This window comes from Rana temporaria, chromosome 1 (assembly GCF_905171775.1).
Source record: "Rana temporaria chromosome 1, aRanTem1.1, whole genome shotgun sequence".
NCBI classification, from domain to species: domain Eukaryota; kingdom Metazoa; phylum Chordata; class Amphibia; order Anura; family Ranidae; genus Rana; species Rana temporaria.
This window is the reverse complement of record NC_053489.1, coordinates 80,804,019-80,816,978: the sequence shown is the minus strand read 5'-3', so window position 1 is coordinate 80,816,978 and position 12,960 is coordinate 80,804,019. Positions and strand designations below refer to the sequence as shown.

The 12,960-nt window shown below is 52.1% G+C and overlaps 19 non-coding genes across 19 annotated transcripts in view; all 19 read left to right on the top strand.

The window, feature by feature from the left end:
- Positions 1-21: 21 nt before the first annotated feature.
- LOC120925588 lies at positions 22-185 on the top strand. Its single transcript, XR_005746837.1, has one exon. It is a non-coding gene; the product is annotated as a U1 spliceosomal RNA (small nuclear RNA).
- A 553-nt stretch (positions 186-738) lies between these two features.
- Positions 739-902, top strand: LOC120925587. Its single transcript, XR_005746836.1, has one exon. It is a non-coding gene; the product is annotated as a U1 spliceosomal RNA (small nuclear RNA).
- A 550-nt stretch (positions 903-1,452) lies between these two features.
- LOC120925586 lies at positions 1,453-1,616 on the top strand. The gene has a single exon (XR_005746835.1). It is a non-coding gene; the product is annotated as a U1 spliceosomal RNA (small nuclear RNA).
- A 547-nt stretch (positions 1,617-2,163) lies between these two features.
- On the top strand, positions 2,164-2,327 carry LOC120925585. The gene has a single exon (XR_005746834.1). It is a non-coding gene; the product is annotated as a U1 spliceosomal RNA (small nuclear RNA).
- Positions 2,328-2,880: 553 nt separating this feature from the next.
- On the top strand, positions 2,881-3,044 carry LOC120925584. The gene has a single exon (XR_005746833.1). It is a non-coding gene; the product is annotated as a U1 spliceosomal RNA (small nuclear RNA).
- Positions 3,045-3,597: 553 nt separating this feature from the next.
- On the top strand, positions 3,598-3,761 carry LOC120925583. The gene has a single exon (XR_005746832.1). It is a non-coding gene; the product is annotated as a U1 spliceosomal RNA (small nuclear RNA).
- Positions 3,762-4,311: 550 nt separating this feature from the next.
- LOC120925582 lies at positions 4,312-4,475 on the top strand. Its single transcript, XR_005746831.1, has one exon. It is a non-coding gene; the product is annotated as a U1 spliceosomal RNA (small nuclear RNA).
- A 550-nt stretch (positions 4,476-5,025) lies between these two features.
- Positions 5,026-5,189, top strand: LOC120925581. The gene has a single exon (XR_005746830.1). It is a non-coding gene; the product is annotated as a U1 spliceosomal RNA (small nuclear RNA).
- Positions 5,190-5,739: 550 nt separating this feature from the next.
- Positions 5,740-5,903, top strand: LOC120925580. The gene has a single exon (XR_005746829.1). It is a non-coding gene; the product is annotated as a U1 spliceosomal RNA (small nuclear RNA).
- Positions 5,904-6,453: 550 nt separating this feature from the next.
- On the top strand, positions 6,454-6,617 carry LOC120925579. The gene has a single exon (XR_005746828.1). It is a non-coding gene; the product is annotated as a U1 spliceosomal RNA (small nuclear RNA).
- Positions 6,618-7,167: 550 nt separating this feature from the next.
- Positions 7,168-7,331, top strand: LOC120925577. Its single transcript, XR_005746827.1, has one exon. It is a non-coding gene; the product is annotated as a U1 spliceosomal RNA (small nuclear RNA).
- Positions 7,332-7,887: 556 nt separating this feature from the next.
- On the top strand, positions 7,888-8,051 carry LOC120925576. The gene has a single exon (XR_005746826.1). It is a non-coding gene; the product is annotated as a U1 spliceosomal RNA (small nuclear RNA).
- Positions 8,052-8,601: 550 nt separating this feature from the next.
- On the top strand, positions 8,602-8,765 carry LOC120925575. Its single transcript, XR_005746825.1, has one exon. It is a non-coding gene; the product is annotated as a U1 spliceosomal RNA (small nuclear RNA).
- Positions 8,766-9,315: 550 nt separating this feature from the next.
- Positions 9,316-9,479, top strand: LOC120925574. The gene has a single exon (XR_005746824.1). It is a non-coding gene; the product is annotated as a U1 spliceosomal RNA (small nuclear RNA).
- A 550-nt stretch (positions 9,480-10,029) lies between these two features.
- Positions 10,030-10,193, top strand: LOC120925573. Its single transcript, XR_005746823.1, has one exon. It is a non-coding gene; the product is annotated as a U1 spliceosomal RNA (small nuclear RNA).
- A 553-nt stretch (positions 10,194-10,746) lies between these two features.
- On the top strand, positions 10,747-10,910 carry LOC120925572. Its single transcript, XR_005746822.1, has one exon. It is a non-coding gene; the product is annotated as a U1 spliceosomal RNA (small nuclear RNA).
- A 550-nt stretch (positions 10,911-11,460) lies between these two features.
- On the top strand, positions 11,461-11,624 carry LOC120925571. The gene has a single exon (XR_005746821.1). It is a non-coding gene; the product is annotated as a U1 spliceosomal RNA (small nuclear RNA).
- A 550-nt stretch (positions 11,625-12,174) lies between these two features.
- On the top strand, positions 12,175-12,338 carry LOC120925570. Its single transcript, XR_005746820.1, has one exon. It is a non-coding gene; the product is annotated as a U1 spliceosomal RNA (small nuclear RNA).
- A 556-nt stretch (positions 12,339-12,894) lies between these two features.
- Positions 12,895-12,960, top strand: part of LOC120925708 — a 159-nt gene continuing 93 nt past the window's right edge. The window contains exon 1 of the small nuclear RNA XR_005746912.1: positions 12,895-12,960. This exon is cut by the window's right edge and continues 93 nt beyond it. This is a non-coding gene — a small nuclear RNA (U1 spliceosomal RNA).

Here is a 12,960-nt window from a genome sequence, read left to right as displayed (position 1 = left end):
CTAGAGTGATGATTCCAACTCATACTTACCTGGCAGGGGAGACACCATGATCATGAAGGCGGTTCTCCCAGGGCGAGGCTCGGCCATTGCACTCCGGCTGTGCTGACCCCTGCGATTTCCCCAAATGCGGGAAACTCGACTGCATAATTTGTGGTAGTGGGGGACTGCGTTCGCGCTTTCCCCTGATTATTCCTGGTAAAAGATAGATTTGAAGAAAAAGAAGCAGAAGCAGCAGCAGCAACAACAACAACAGCAGCAGCAGCAACAACAGACTTTGCCGTGTTTCTTTCTTCCCCTGCTGTTTCTTTTCTCAGGTGTTTCTGCAGCCTTCTACAATAGTTCAGCACGTTCGCCACTTGTTGTCCTGGATCCATCCCATGTATCTCTTCGTTCGATGCTGCATGCTTCCATATCTCTACGCAGCAGGCCTCGTTTCTCAGAAGGAAATCTGCATTGTGTCTGAACACTTCATTTCCGCCCCTCTATGCAAATATATGTGCTGCTGCAGTGTCGTCCGGGAAGACTGTCTGATAGCCCTGGCATCCTGAAGACATTTCAGAGGCCTCCTCCCCAGGTACAGACAGTTTCCTGTTCAAAAGTGGCGGCGGCGGCGGCGACGAGCGTGGAATAGCTCTGATTGAGGCTAGTTGACCAGCCAGCAAGCACCCAGAAAGCCCCTCCATAACCAGGAAGAGATGTTCCCCTGACCGGGGGCTGCTAGAGTGATGATTCCAACTCATACTTACCTGGCAGGGGAGACACCATGATCATGAAGGCGGTTCTCCCAGGGCGAGGCTCGGCCATTGCACTCCGGCTGTGCTGACCCCTGCGATTTCCCCAAATGCGGGAAACTCGACTGCATAATTTGTGGTAGTGGGGGACTGCGTTCGCGCTTTCCCCTGATTATTCCTGGTAAAAGATAGATTTGAAGAAAAAGAAGCAGAAGCAGCAGCAACAACAACAACAGCAGCAGCAGCAACAACAGACTTTGCCGTGTTTCTTTCTTCCCCTGCTGTTTCTTTTCTCAGGTGTTTCTGCAGCCTTCTACAATAGTTCAGCACGTTCGCCACTTGTTGTCCTGGATCCATCCCATGTATCTCTTCGTTCGATGCTGCATGCTTCCATATCTCTACGCAGCAGGCCTCGTTTCTCAGAAGGAAATCTGCATTGTGTCTGAACACTTCATTTCCGCCCCTCTATGCAAATATATGTGCTGCTGCAGTGTCGTCCGGGAAGACTGTCTGATAGCCCTGGCATCCTGAAGACATTTCAGAGGCCTCCTCCCCAGGTACAGACAGTTTCCTGTTCAAAAGTGGCGGCGGCGGCGGCGACGAGCGTGGAATAGCTCTGATTGAGGCTAGTTGACCAGCCAGCAAGCACCCAGAAAGCCCCTCCATAACCAGGAAGAGATGTTCCCCTGACCGGGGGCTGCTAGAGTGATGATTCCAACTCATACTTACCTGGCAGGGGAGACACCATGATCATGAAGGCGGTTCTCCCAGGGCGAGGCTCGGCCATTGCACTCCGGCTGTGCTGACCCCTGCGATTTCCCCAAATGCGGGAAACTCGACTGCATAATTTGTGGTAGTGGGGGACTGCGTTCGCGCTTTCCCCTGATTATTCCTGGTAAAAGATAGATTTGAAGAAAAAGAAGCAGAAGCAGCAGCAACAACAACAACAGCAGCAGCAGCAACAACAGACTTTGCCGTGTTTCTTTCTTCCCCTGCTGTTTCTTTTCTCAGGTGTTTCTGCAGCCTTCTACAATAGTTCAGCACGTTCGCCACTTGTTGTCCTGGATCCATCCCATGTATCTCTTCGTTCGATGCTGCATGCTTCCATATCTCTACGCAGCAGGCCTCGTTTCTCAGAAGGAAATCTGCATTGTGTCTGAACACTTCATTTCCGCCCCTCTATGCAAATATATGTGCTGCTGCAGTGTCGTCCGGGAAGACTGTCTGATAGCCCTGGCATCCTGAAGACATTTCAGAGGCCTCCTCCCCAGGTACAGACAGTTTCCTGTTCAAAAGTGGCGGCGGCGGCGACGAGCGTGGAATAGCTCTGATTGAGGCTAGTTGACCAGCCAGCAAGCACCCAGAAAGCCCCTCCATAACCAGGAAGAGATGTTCCCCTGACCGGGGGCTGCTAGAGTGATGATTCCAACTCATACTTACCTGGCAGGGGAGACACCATGATCATGAAGGCGGTTCTCCCAGGGCGAGGCTCGGCCATTGCACTCCGGCTGTGCTGACCCCTGCGATTTCCCCAAATGCGGGAAACTCGACTGCATAATTTGTGGTAGTGGGGGACTGCGTTCGCGCTTTCCCCTGATTATTCCTGGTAAAAGATAGATTTGAAGAAAAAGAAGCAGAAGCAGCAGCAACAACAACAACAGCAGCAGCAGCAGCAACAACAGACTTTGCCGTGTTTCTTTCTTCCCCTGCTGTTTCTTTTCTCAGGTGTTTCTGCAGCCTTCTACAATAGTTCAGCACGTTCGCCACTTGTTGTCCTGGATCCATCCCATGTATCTCTTCGTTCGATGCTGCATGCTTCCATATCTCTACGCAGCAGGCCTCGTTTCTCAGAAGGAAATCTGCATTGTGTCTGAACACTTCATTTCCGCCCCTCTATGCAAATATATGTGCTGCTGCAGTGTCGTCCGGGAAGACTGTCTGATAGCCCTGGCATCCTGAAGACATTTCAGAGGCCTCCTCCCCAGGTACAGACAGTTTCCTGTTCAAAAGTGGCGGCGGCGGCGGCGACGAGCGTGGAATAGCTCTGATTGAGGCTAGTTGACCAGCCAGCAAGCACCCAGAAAGCCCCTCCATAACCAGGAAGAGATGTTCCCCTGACCGGGGGCTGCTAGAGTGATGATTCCAACTCATACTTACCTGGCAGGGGAGACACCATGATCATGAAGGCGGTTCTCCCAGGGCGAGGCTCGGCCATTGCACTCCGGCTGTGCTGACCCCTGCGATTTCCCCAAATGCGGGAAACTCGACTGCATAATTTGTGGTAGTGGGGGACTGCGTTCGCGCTTTCCCCTGATTATTCCTGGTAAAAGATAGATTTGAAGAAAAAGAAGCAGAAGCAGCAGCAACAACAACAACAGCAGCAGCAGCAGCAACAACAGACTTTGCCGTGTTTCTTTCTTCCCCTGCTGTTTCTTTTCTCAGGTGTTTCTGCAGCCTTCTACAATAGTTCAGCACGTTCGCCACTTGTTGTCCTGGATCCATCCCATGTATCTCTTCGTTCGATGCTGCATGCTTCCATATCTCTACGCAGCAGGCCTCGTTTCTCAGAAGGAAATCTGCATTGTGTCTGAACACTTCATTTCCGCCCCTCTATGCAAATATATGTGCTGCTGCAGTGTCGTCCGGGAAGACTGTCTGATAGCCCTGGCATCCTGAAGACATTTCAGAGGCCTCCTCCCCAGGTACAGACAGTTTCCTGTTCAAAAGTGGCGGCGGCGGCGGCGACGAGCGTGGAATAGCTCTGATTGAGGCTAGTTGACCAGCCAGCAAGCACCCAGAAAGCCCCTCCATAACCAGGAAGAGATGTTCCCCTGACCGGGGGCTGCTAGAGTGATGATTCCAACTCATACTTACCTGGCAGGGGAGACACCATGATCATGAAGGCGGTTCTCCCAGGGCGAGGCTCGGCCATTGCACTCCGGCTGTGCTGACCCCTGCGATTTCCCCAAATGCGGGAAACTCGACTGCATAATTTGTGGTAGTGGGGGACTGCGTTCGCGCTTTCCCCTGATTATTCCTGGTAAAAGATAGATTTGAAGAAAAAGAAGCAGAAGCAGCAGCAACAACAACAACAGCAGCAGCAGCAACAACAGACTTTGCCGTGTTTCTTTCTTCCCCTGCTGTTTCTTTTCTCAGGTGTTTCTGCAGCCTTCTACAATAGTTCAGCACGTTCGCCACTTGTTGTCCTGGATCCATCCCATGTATCTCTTCGTTCGATGCTGCATGCTTCCATATCTCTACGCAGCAGGCCTCGTTTCTCAGAAGGAAATCTGCATTGTGTCTGAACACTTCATTTCCGCCCCTCTATGCAAATATATGTGCTGCTGCAGTGTCGTCCGGGAAGACTGTCTGATAGCCCTGGCATCCTGAAGACATTTCAGAGGCCTCCTCCCCAGGTACAGACAGTTTCCTGTTCAAAAGTGGCGGCGGCGGCGGCGACGAGCGTGGAATAGCTCTGATTGAGGCTAGTTGACCAGCCAGCAAGCACCCAGAAAGCCCCTCCATAACCAGGAAGAGATGTTCCCCTGACCGGGGGCTGCTAGAGTGATGATTCCAACTCATACTTACCTGGCAGGGGAGACACCATGATCATGAAGGCGGTTCTCCCAGGGCGAGGCTCGGCCATTGCACTCCGGCTGTGCTGACCCCTGCGATTTCCCCAAATGCGGGAAACTCGACTGCATAATTTGTGGTAGTGGGGGACTGCGTTCGCGCTTTCCCCTGATTATTCCTGGTAAAAGATAGATTTGAAGAAAAAGAAGCAGAAGCAGCAGCAACAACAACAACAGCAGCAGCAGCAACAACAGACTTTGCCGTGTTTCTTTCTTCCCCTGCTGTTTCTTTTCTCAGGTGTTTCTGCAGCCTTCTACAATAGTTCAGCACGTTCGCCACTTGTTGTCCTGGATCCATCCCATGTATCTCTTCGTTCGATGCTGCATGCTTCCATATCTCTACGCAGCAGGCCTCGTTTCTCAGAAGGAAATCTGCATTGTGTCTGAACACTTCATTTCCGCCCCTCTATGCAAATATATGTGCTGCTGCAGTGTCGTCCGGGAAGACTGTCTGATAGCCCTGGCATCCTGAAGACATTTCAGAGGCCTCCTCCCCAGGTACAGACAGTTTCCTGTTCAAAAGTGGCGGCGGCGGCGGCGACGAGCGTGGAATAGCTCTGATTGAGGCTAGTTGACCAGCCAGCAAGCACCCAGAAAGCCCCTCCATAACCAGGAAGAGATGTTCCCCTGACCGGGGGCTGCTAGAGTGATGATTCCAACTCATACTTACCTGGCAGGGGAGACACCATGATCATGAAGGCGGTTCTCCCAGGGCGAGGCTCGGCCATTGCACTCCGGCTGTGCTGACCCCTGCGATTTCCCCAAATGCGGGAAACTCGACTGCATAATTTGTGGTAGTGGGGGACTGCGTTCGCGCTTTCCCCTGATTATTCCTGGTAAAAGATAGATTTGAAGAAAAAGAAGCAGAAGCAGCAGCAACAACAACAACAGCAGCAGCAGCAACAACAGACTTTGCCGTGTTTCTTTCTTCCCCTGCTGTTTCTTTTCTCAGGTGTTTCTGCAGCCTTCTACAATAGTTCAGCACGTTCGCCACTTGTTGTCCTGGATCCATCCCATGTATCTCTTCGTTCGATGCTGCATGCTTCCATATCTCTACGCAGCAGGCCTCGTTTCTCAGAAGGAAATCTGCATTGTGTCTGAACACTTCATTTCCGCCCCTCTATGCAAATATATGTGCTGCTGCAGTGTCGTCCGGGAAGACTGTCTGATAGCCCTGGCATCCTGAAGACATTTCAGAGGCCTCCTCCCCAGGTACAGACAGTTTCCTGTTCAAAAGTGGCGGCGGCGGCGGCGACGAGCGTGGAATAGCTCTGATTGAGGCTAGTTGACCAGCCAGCAAGCACCCAGAAAGCCCCTCCATAACCAGGAAGAGATGTTCCCCTGACCGGGGGCTGCTAGAGTGATGATTCCAACTCATACTTACCTGGCAGGGGAGACACCATGATCATGAAGGCGGTTCTCCCAGGGCGAGGCTCGGCCATTGCACTCCGGCTGTGCTGACCCCTGCGATTTCCCCAAATGCGGGAAACTCGACTGCATAATTTGTGGTAGTGGGGGACTGCGTTCGCGCTTTCCCCTGATTATTCCTGGTAAAAGATAGATTTGAAGAAAAAGAAGCAGAAGCAGCAGCAACAACAACAACAGCAGCAGCAGCAACAACAGACTTTGCCGTGTTTCTTTCTTCCCCTGCTGTTTCTTTTCTCAGGTGTTTCTGCAGCCTTCTACAATAGTTCAGCACGTTCGCCACTTGTTGTCCTGGATCCATCCCATGTATCTCTTCGTTCGATGCTGCATGCTTCCATATCTCTACGCAGCAGGCCTCGTTTCTCAGAAGGAAATCTGCATTGTGTCTGAACACTTCATTTCCGCCCCTCTATGCAAATATATGTGCTGCTGCAGTGTCGTCCGGGAAGACTGTCTGATAGCCCTGGCATCCTGAAGACATTTCAGAGGCCTCCTCCCCAGGTACAGACAGTTTCCTGTTCAAAAGTGGCGGCGGCGGCGGCGACGAGCGTGGAATAGCTCTGATTGAGGCTAGTTGACCAGCCAGCAAGCACCCAGAAAGCCCCTCCATAACCAGGAAGAGATGTTCCCCTGACCGGGGGCTGCTAGAGTGATGATTCCAACTCATACTTACCTGGCAGGGGAGACACCATGATCATGAAGGCGGTTCTCCCAGGGCGAGGCTCGGCCATTGCACTCCGGCTGTGCTGACCCCTGCGATTTCCCCAAATGCGGGAAACTCGACTGCATAATTTGTGGTAGTGGGGGACTGCGTTCGCGCTTTCCCCTGATTATTCCTGGTAAAAGATAGATTTGAAGAAAAAGAAGCAGAAGCAGCAGCAACAACAACAACAGCAGCAGCAGCAACAACAGACTTTGCCGTGTTTCTTTCTTCCCCTGCTGTTTCTTTTCTCAGGTGTTTCTGCAGCCTTCTACAATAGTTCAGCACGTTCGCCACTTGTTGTCCTGGATCCATCCCATGGATCTCTTCGTTCGATGCTGCATGCTTCCATATCTCTACGCAGCAGGCCTCGTTTCTCAGAAGGAAATCTGCATTGTGTCTGAACACTTCATTTCCGCCCCTCTATGCAAATATATGTGCTGCTGCAGTGTCGTCCGGGAAGACTGTCTGATAGCCCTGGCATCCTGAAGACATTTCAGAGGCCTCCTCCCCAGGTACAGACAGTTTCCTGTTCAAAAGTGGCGGCGGCGGCGGCGACGAGCGTGGAATAGCTCTGATTGAGGCTAGTTGACCAGCCAGCAAGCACCCAGAAAGCCCCTCCATAACCAGGAAGAGATGTTCCCCTGACCGGGGGCTGCTAGAGTGATGATTCCAACTCATACTTACCTGGCAGGGGAGACACCATGATCATGAAGGCGGTTCTCCCAGGGCGAGGCTCGGCCATTGCACTCCGGCTGTGCTGACCCCTGCGATTTCCCCAAATGCGGGAAACTCGACTGCATAATTTGTGGTAGTGGGGGACTGCGTTCGCGCTTTCCCCTGATTATTCCTGGTAAAAGATAGATTTGAAGAAAAAGAAGCAGAAGCAGCAGCAACAACAACAACAGCAGCAGCAGCAGCAGCAACAACAGACTTTGCCGTGTTTCTTTCTTCCCCTGCTGTTTCTTTTCTCAGGTGTTTCTGCAGCCTTCTACAATAGTTCAGCACGTTCGCCACTTGTTGTCCTGGATCCATCCCATGTATCTCTTCGTTCGATGCTGCATGCTTCCATATCTCTACGCAGCAGGCCTCGTTTCTCAGAAGGAAATCTGCATTGTGTCTGAACACTTCATTTCCGCCCCTCTATGCAAATATATGTGCTGCTGCAGTGTCGTCCGGGAAGACTGTCTGATAGCCCTGGCATCCTGAAGACATTTCAGAGGCCTCCTCCCCAGGTACAGACAGTTTCCTGTTCAAAAGTGGCGGCGGCGGCGGCGACGAGCGTGGAATAGCTCTGATTGAGGCTAGTTGACCAGCCAGCAAGCACCCAGAAAGCCCCTCCATAACCAGGAAGAGATGTTCCCCTGACCGGGGGCTGCTAGAGTGATGATTCCAACTCATACTTACCTGGCAGGGGAGACACCATGATCATGAAGGCGGTTCTCCCAGGGCGAGGCTCGGCCATTGCACTCCGGCTGTGCTGACCCCTGCGATTTCCCCAAATGCGGGAAACTCGACTGCATAATTTGTGGTAGTGGGGGACTGCGTTCGCGCTTTCCCCTGATTATTCCTGGTAAAAGATAGATTTGAAGAAAAAGAAGCAGAAGCAGCAGCAACAACAACAACAGCAGCAGCAGCAACAACAGACTTTGCCGTGTTTCTTTCTTCCCCTGCTGTTTCTTTTCTCAGGTGTTTCTGCAGCCTTCTACAATAGTTCAGCACGTTCGCCACTTGTTGTCCTGGATCCATCCCATGTATCTCTTCGTTCGATGCTGCATGCTTCCATATCTCTACGCAGCAGGCCTCGTTTCTCAGAAGGAAATCTGCATTGTGTCTGAACACTTCATTTCCGCCCCTCTATGCAAATATATGTGCTGCTGCAGTGTCGTCCGGGAAGACTGTCTGATAGCCCTGGCATCCTGAAGACATTTCAGAGGCCTCCTCCCCAGGTACAGACAGTTTCCTGTTCAAAAGTGGCGGCGGCGGCGGCGACGAGCGTGGAATAGCTCTGATTGAGGCTAGTTGACCAGCCAGCAAGCACCCAGAAAGCCCCTCCATAACCAGGAAGAGATGTTCCCCTGACCGGGGGCTGCTAGAGTGATGATTCCAACTCATACTTACCTGGCAGGGGAGACACCATGATCATGAAGGCGGTTCTCCCAGGGCGAGGCTCGGCCATTGCACTCCGGCTGTGCTGACCCCTGCGATTTCCCCAAATGCGGGAAACTCGACTGCATAATTTGTGGTAGTGGGGGACTGCGTTCGCGCTTTCCCCTGATTATTCCTGGTAAAAGATAGATTTGAAGAAAAAGAAGCAGAAGCAGCAGCAACAACAACAACAGCAGCAGCAGCAACAACAGACTTTGCCGTGTTTCTTTCTTCCCCTGCTGTTTCTTTTCTCAGGTGTTTCTGCAGCCTTCTACAATAGTTCAGCACGTTCGCCACTTGTTGTCCTGGATCCATCCCATGTATCTCTTCGTTCGATGCTGCATGCTTCCATATCTCTACGCAGCAGGCCTCGTTTCTCAGAAGGAAATCTGCATTGTGTCTGAACACTTCATTTCCGCCCCTCTATGCAAATATATGTGCTGCTGCAGTGTCGTCCGGGAAGACTGTCTGATAGCCCTGGCATCCTGAAGACATTTCAGAGGCCTCCTCCCCAGGTACAGACAGTTTCCTGTTCAAAAGTGGCGGCGGCGGCGGCGACGAGCGTGGAATAGCTCTGATTGAGGCTAGTTGACCAGCCAGCAAGCACCCAGAAAGCCCCTCCATAACCAGGAAGAGATGTTCCCCTGACCGGGGGCTGCTAGAGTGATGATTCCAACTCATACTTACCTGGCAGGGGAGACACCATGATCATGAAGGCGGTTCTCCCAGGGCGAGGCTCGGCCATTGCACTCCGGCTGTGCTGACCCCTGCGATTTCCCCAAATGCGGGAAACTCGACTGCATAATTTGTGGTAGTGGGGGACTGCGTTCGCGCTTTCCCCTGATTATTCCTGGTAAAAGATAGATTTGAAGAAAAAGAAGCAGAAGCAGCAGCAACAACAACAACAGCAGCAGCAGCAACAACAGACTTTGCCGTGTTTCTTTCTTCCCCTGCTGTTTCTTTTCTCAGGTGTTTCTGCAGCCTTCTACAATAGTTCAGCACGTTCGCCACTTGTTGTCCTGGATCCATCCCATGTATCTCTTCGTTCGATGCTGCATGCTTCCATATCTCTACGCAGCAGGCCTCGTTTCTCAGAAGGAAATCTGCATTGTGTCTGAACACTTCATTTCCGCCCCTCTATGCAAATATATGTGCTGCTGCAGTGTCGTCCGGGAAGACTGTCTGATAGCCCTGGCATCCTGAAGACATTTCAGAGGCCTCCTCCCCAGGTACAGACAGTTTCCTGTTCAAAAGTGGCGGCGGCGGCGGCGACGAGCGTGGAATAGCTCTGATTGAGGCTAGTTGACCAGCCAGCAAGCACCCAGAAAGCCCCTCCATAACCAGGAAGAGATGTTCCCCTGACCGGGGGCTGCTAGAGTGATGATTCCAACTCATACTTACCTGGCAGGGGAGACACCATGATCATGAAGGCGGTTCTCCCAGGGCGAGGCTCGGCCATTGCACTCCGGCTGTGCTGACCCCTGCGATTTCCCCAAATGCGGGAAACTCGACTGCATAATTTGTGGTAGTGGGGGACTGCGTTCGCGCTTTCCCCTGATTATTCCTGGTAAAAGATAGATTTGAAGAAAAAGAAGCAGAAGCAGCAGCAACAACAACAACAGCAGCAGCAGCAGCAACAACAGACTTTGCCGTGTTTCTTTCTTCCCCTGCTGTTTCTTTTCTCAGGTGTTTCTGCAGCCTTCTACAATAGTTCAGCACGTTCGCCACTTGTTGTCCTGGATCCATCCCATGTATCTCTTCGTTCGATGCTGCATGCTTCCATATCTCTACGCAGCAGGCCTCGTTTCTCAGAAGGAAATCTGCATTGTGTCTGAACACTTCATTTCCGCCCCTCTATGCAAATATATGTGCTGCTGCAGTGTCGTCCGGGAAGACTGTCTGATAGCCCTGGCATCCTGAAGACATTTCAGAGGCCTCCTCCCCAGGTACAGACAGTTTCCTGTTCAAAAGTGGCGGCGGCGGCGGCGACGAGCGTGGAATAGCTCTGATTGAGGCTAGTTGACCAGCCAGCAAGCACCCAGAAAGCCCCTCCATAACCAGGAAGAGATGTTCCCCTGACCGGGGGCTGCTAGAGTGATGATTCCAACTCATACTTACCTGGCAGGGGAGACACCATGATCATGAAGGCGGTTCTCCCAGGGCGAGGCTCGGCCATTGCACTCCGGCTGTGCTGACCCCTGCGATTTCCCCAAATGCGGGAAACTCGACTGCATAATTTGTGGTAGTGGGGGACTGCGTTCGCGCTTTCCCCTGATTATTCCTGGTAAAAGATAGATTTGAAGAAAAAGAAGCAGAAGCAGCAGCAACAACAACAACAGCAGCAGCAGCAACAACAGACTTTGCCGTGTTTCTTTCTTCCCCTGCTGTTTCTTTTCTCAGGTGTTTCTGCAGCCTTCTACAATAGTTCAGCACGTTCGCCACTTGTTGTCCTGGATCCATCCCATGTATCTCTTCGTTCGATGCTGCATGCTTCCATATCTCTACGCAGCAGGCCTCGTTTCTCAGAAGGAAATCTGCATTGTGTCTGAACACTTCATTTCCGCCCCTCTATGCAAATATATGTGCTGCTGCAGTGTCGTCCGGGAAGACTGTCTGATAGCCCTGGCATCCTGAAGACATTTCAGAGGCCTCCTCCCCAGGTACAGACAGTTTCCTGTTCAAAAGTGGCGGCGGCGGCGGCGACGAGCGTGGAATAGCTCTGATTGAGGCTAGTTGACCAGCCAGCAAGCACCCAGAAAGCCCCTCCATAACCAGGAAGAGATGTTCCCCTGACCGGGGGCTGCTAGAGTGATGATTCCAACTCATACTTACCTGGCAGGGGAGACACCATGATCATGAAGGCGGTTCTCCCAGGGCGAGGCTCGGCCATTGCACTCCGGCTGTGCTGACCCCTGCGATTTCCCCAAATGCGGGAAACTCGACTGCATAATTTGTGGTAGTGGGGGACTGCGTTCGCGCTTTCCCCTGATTATTCCTGGTAAAAGATAGATTTGAAGAAAAAGAAGCAGAAGCAGCAGCAACAACAACAACAGCAGCAGCAGCAACAACAGACTTTGCCGTGTTTCTTTCTTCCCCTGCTGTTTCTTTTCTCAGGTGTTTCTGCAGCCTTCTACAATAGTTCAGCACGTTCGCCACTTGTTGTCCTGGATCCATCCCATGTATCTCTTCGTTCGATGCTGCATGCTTCCATATCTCTACGCAGCAGGCCTCGTTTCTCAGAAGGAAATCTGCATTGTGTCTGAACACTTCATTTCCGCCCCTCTATGCAAATATATGTGCTGCTGCAGTGTCGTCCGGGAAGACTGTCTGATAGCCCTGGCATCCTGAAGACATTTCAGAGGCCTCCTCCCCAGGTACAGACAGTTTCCTGTTCAAAAGTGGCGGCGGCGGCGGCGACGAGCGTGGAATAGCTCTGATTGAGGCTAGTTGACCAGCCAGCAAGCACCCAGAAAGCCCCTCCATAACCAGGAAGAGATGTTCCCCTGACCGGGGGCTGCTAGAGTGATGATTCCAACTCATACTTACCTGGCAGGGGAGACACCATGATCATGAAGGCGGTTCTCCCAGGGCGAGGCTCGGCCATTGCACTCCGGCTGTGCTGACCCCTGCGATTTCCCCAAATGCGGGAAACTCGACTGCATAATTTGTGGTAGTGGGGGACTGCGTTCGCGCTTTCCCCTGATTATTCCTGGTAAAAGATAGATTTGAAGAAAAAGAAGCAGAAGCAGCAGCAACAACAACAACAGCAGCAGCAGCAGCAACAACAGACTTTGCCGTGTTTCTTTCTTCCCCTGCTGTTTCTTTTCTCAGGTGTTTCTGCAGCCTTCTACAATAGTTCAGCACGTTCGCCACTTGTTGTCCTGGATCCATCCCATGTATCTCTTCGTTCGATGCTGCATGCTTCCATATCTCTACGCAGCAGGCCTCGTTTCTCAGAAGGAAATCTGCATTGTGTCTGAACACTTCATTTCCGCCCCTCTATGCAAATATATGTGCTGCTGCAGTGTCGTCCGGGAAGACTGTCTGATAGCCCTGGCATCCTGAAGACATTTCAGAGGCCTCCTCCCCAGGTACAGACAGTTTCCTGTTCAAAAGTGGCGGCGGCGGCGGCGGCGACGAGCGTGGAATAGCTCTGATTGAGGCTAGTTGACCAGCCAGCAAGCACCCAGAAAGCCCCTCCATAACCAGGAAGAGATGTTCCCCTGACCGGGGGCTGCTAGAGTGATGATTCCAACTCATACTTACCTGGCAGGGGAGACACCATGATCATGAAGGCGGTTCTCCCAGGGCGAGGCACGGCTAT